This window comes from Neofelis nebulosa, chromosome 4 (genome assembly GCF_028018385.1).
Source record: "Neofelis nebulosa isolate mNeoNeb1 chromosome 4, mNeoNeb1.pri, whole genome shotgun sequence".
NCBI classification, from domain to species: Eukaryota; Metazoa; Chordata; class Mammalia; order Carnivora; family Felidae; genus Neofelis; species Neofelis nebulosa.
This window is the reverse complement of record NC_080785.1, coordinates 90,740,894-90,743,516: the sequence shown is the minus strand read 5'-3', so window position 1 is coordinate 90,743,516 and position 2,623 is coordinate 90,740,894. Positions and strand designations below refer to the sequence as shown.

The 2,623-nt window shown below is 49.5% G+C and overlaps 1 non-coding gene across 1 annotated transcript; it reads left to right on the top strand.

Annotated features, from left to right (window-relative positions):
- Nucleotides 1–680: 680 nt before the first annotated feature.
- Nucleotides 681–786, top strand: LOC131511198 (U6 spliceosomal RNA). The gene has a single exon (XR_009261401.1). It is a non-coding gene; the product is annotated as a U6 spliceosomal RNA (small nuclear RNA).
- Nucleotides 787–2,623: the final 1,837 nt, after the last annotated feature.

Below are 2,623 nucleotides of genomic sequence, written 5' to 3'. Positions count from 1 at the left end.
GGCTGTGAGCCGTCAGCACAGAGCCCAACGTGGGGCTCGAACCCACAGACCATGAGATCATGACCTGAGTCGAAGTCAGACGCTCAACTGACTGAGCCACCCAGGCGCCCCCAGGCACCACTTTTTAAAATAGCTTTACATAAGTGACTCATTTGGTCCTCAAGACTTCCCCTGTAAGGTAGATAAATTATCCCCATTATATCCATGAAAGAAGCTGAGGCAGAGAATTTAGGTGTTTTGCCCAAGATCACGTAGTTATTAATGGTCAGTGGTAACAATGGATTTTAAAGAGAGGCAGTCTGGCTGCAGAGGCCATTACAGTACACTGCCTCACCTATATTTTCTCAGAACAATTACGCTTTATATATTTCCCCCTCTTTTTAACAGCAAGCAAAACTCCCAGCTGAGGCATCTCTGACTTATCCCTGTCTGAAACAGAAAACAGAGAGGGTTATCACCCCACAGTCTCTTCTGGCCACTCCTGTCCCCTCCACTTCCCTTTTATACATGCTTCCCAAACATGCACACGACCCTGAGCTATGAATCCCGGGTTGACAGGAGGACTGGGGAGTCTGACGCCAAAGCAGGGCTCCTTATGCTAGCGGTCCACAAATAGGGTGACCAAGTGTTAAGCTGACCTGGGACTTTCCTAGTTTTAGCACTGAAAGTTTCCCAGAATTGTGCTCCCTTCGACAGCACATCTACTTAAATTGGAAGGATACAGAAAGGTTAGGATGGCCCCTGTGCAAGGATGACATACAAATTCATGAAGCTTCCCATATTGGAGGGGGAGGGGGAGGAGGAGGAAGAAGGGGAGGGAGAGGAGGGGGAGGGGGAAAAGGAGAAGAAGGAGAAAGCTTCCCAGAACTGGACCCCTAGCAGTCCTGGGCAAACAAGGAAAGTTGGTCACTCTGAGCTCTAGAACCACCACCCAGGAAGCTGTTAAAAAGTTGTGCTGCCCTTGACCTCCCTCCACCCCGCCCCATCCCCAGAGCAATTATATCAGACTTCCTGTGGGTAAAAGGACAGACACTGTGTTTGTAAAAGGCTCTCCAGGAGATTCCAGTGTGTGCCCTGGGTTGAGTGTTGTGGAACCATACCAAACACGAGCTGGGAACTCCAAGACTCTCGGGCCTCCTGAACAACGTTTCTCAGACCTTCAGCTCCAGCCTCACAGGCTGCCCTAAGGCAGGGTCTCAGTCCTGGCTGTCCACCAGGATCACCTGGGAGGCCTTTAACAGCTACCAATTCAGGAATGTAAAATGGTACAGCCACTTTGGAAAAGAGTTTGGCAGTTTCTCCAAAAATTGCACTTACCGTATGATCCAGACAATTCCACGGCCCTCGCTATTTACCTAAGAGAAATGAAATCACATGTCCACCCAGAGATCCATACCCCAGTGTTCACAGCAGGTCTATTTGCAATAGCTCCAACCTGAAAACAACCCAAATTTCTTTCCGCGGGTGAATGGATAAACAAATTGAGGTACATCCATCCCCGGAATCTTGCTCAGCATTTCATTACCTAGCAAGGAATGAAATATTGATGATGGTGATTAATTAAGCCCAAAATGGCCTAAGAGATGGCATCAGCAGAGAATAGCTGACTCCACTAGGGGGCATCTGGACACTTCTCTTTAGCATGACTTCCGCAGGAATTGTAGATCCCAGGCCTTGGCTGCCCGAGGTGTGTTGTGAGAGGGAGCATGGTGCCCACAAAGGTAGTCGGGCTTGTTGGCACAGAAAACAATCAGTGAGGCCTGAAGACGTCAGCGCGGTCCCATGAGCTCCCAGCCTGACGCCATAGGCAACTGGGAATCAGATCGCTGCATTTCAATGTCAAGGTGCTGGTATCATCTGAGGTTCAAAGAGCAGAGCTAGTTATTCAGGGACTGAGTAACTTGTGGAAAGTAAATGAAGTTCCTAAGGAGAAGACCAAATGTCTGGAGCTTGGAGCAATAAGCAGAAATCACGGTCTCCAGTGGACAACCACACAATCTTCTCTCCCTCCATTAAGGAACGTTAATGGAGGCCCCTCCCCGCAATGGGGCCTTTGGCCAGTCAGTCAAAAGATACCATGACCAGCCCCCTCTGTCTTCTGCTTTCCATAACCCTTATCCCCTCCCACAGGGGACCCTCTCTGTTTTAGTCCCCAGCCATTGTCTGGCCTCTGTTGTTCTGAGCCAGAGTCACTCTCTTAAGTGACCACACATCTTTTGGTCAACCCTGAAGGGTCAAGCACTTAGGTGGTCATTATTTTTGGGGGGGGGGGGGTGCGTAAATTGGGCTTTGCCATTTGTGCCTCACTGTCACCTCCAACAAGGAACATAAAGCAAGTCCCCAAAGGAAGTATCAAAATGTACTGAAGAATAAGAGAGACCACATCAGTAGTTTCAAATTCTCCCCAGAATCCATCAAGAACCAGGGGTCCCAGGCAGCCCTCGGGTCCACAGGCTCCAGGGTAATGCATCTGCTCTGTCAACTTAGTTCTGTAAGGGCTCTCCAGGCTCCAGTGCATTCCGCCACCGGGATCACTCAGGCTGCCAGCCATGTCTCTGTGAGAAAAATACAACTAAGGGAGCTTAGATAATGGAACCCTGTCATGTGTGTGAATCCCAATGTG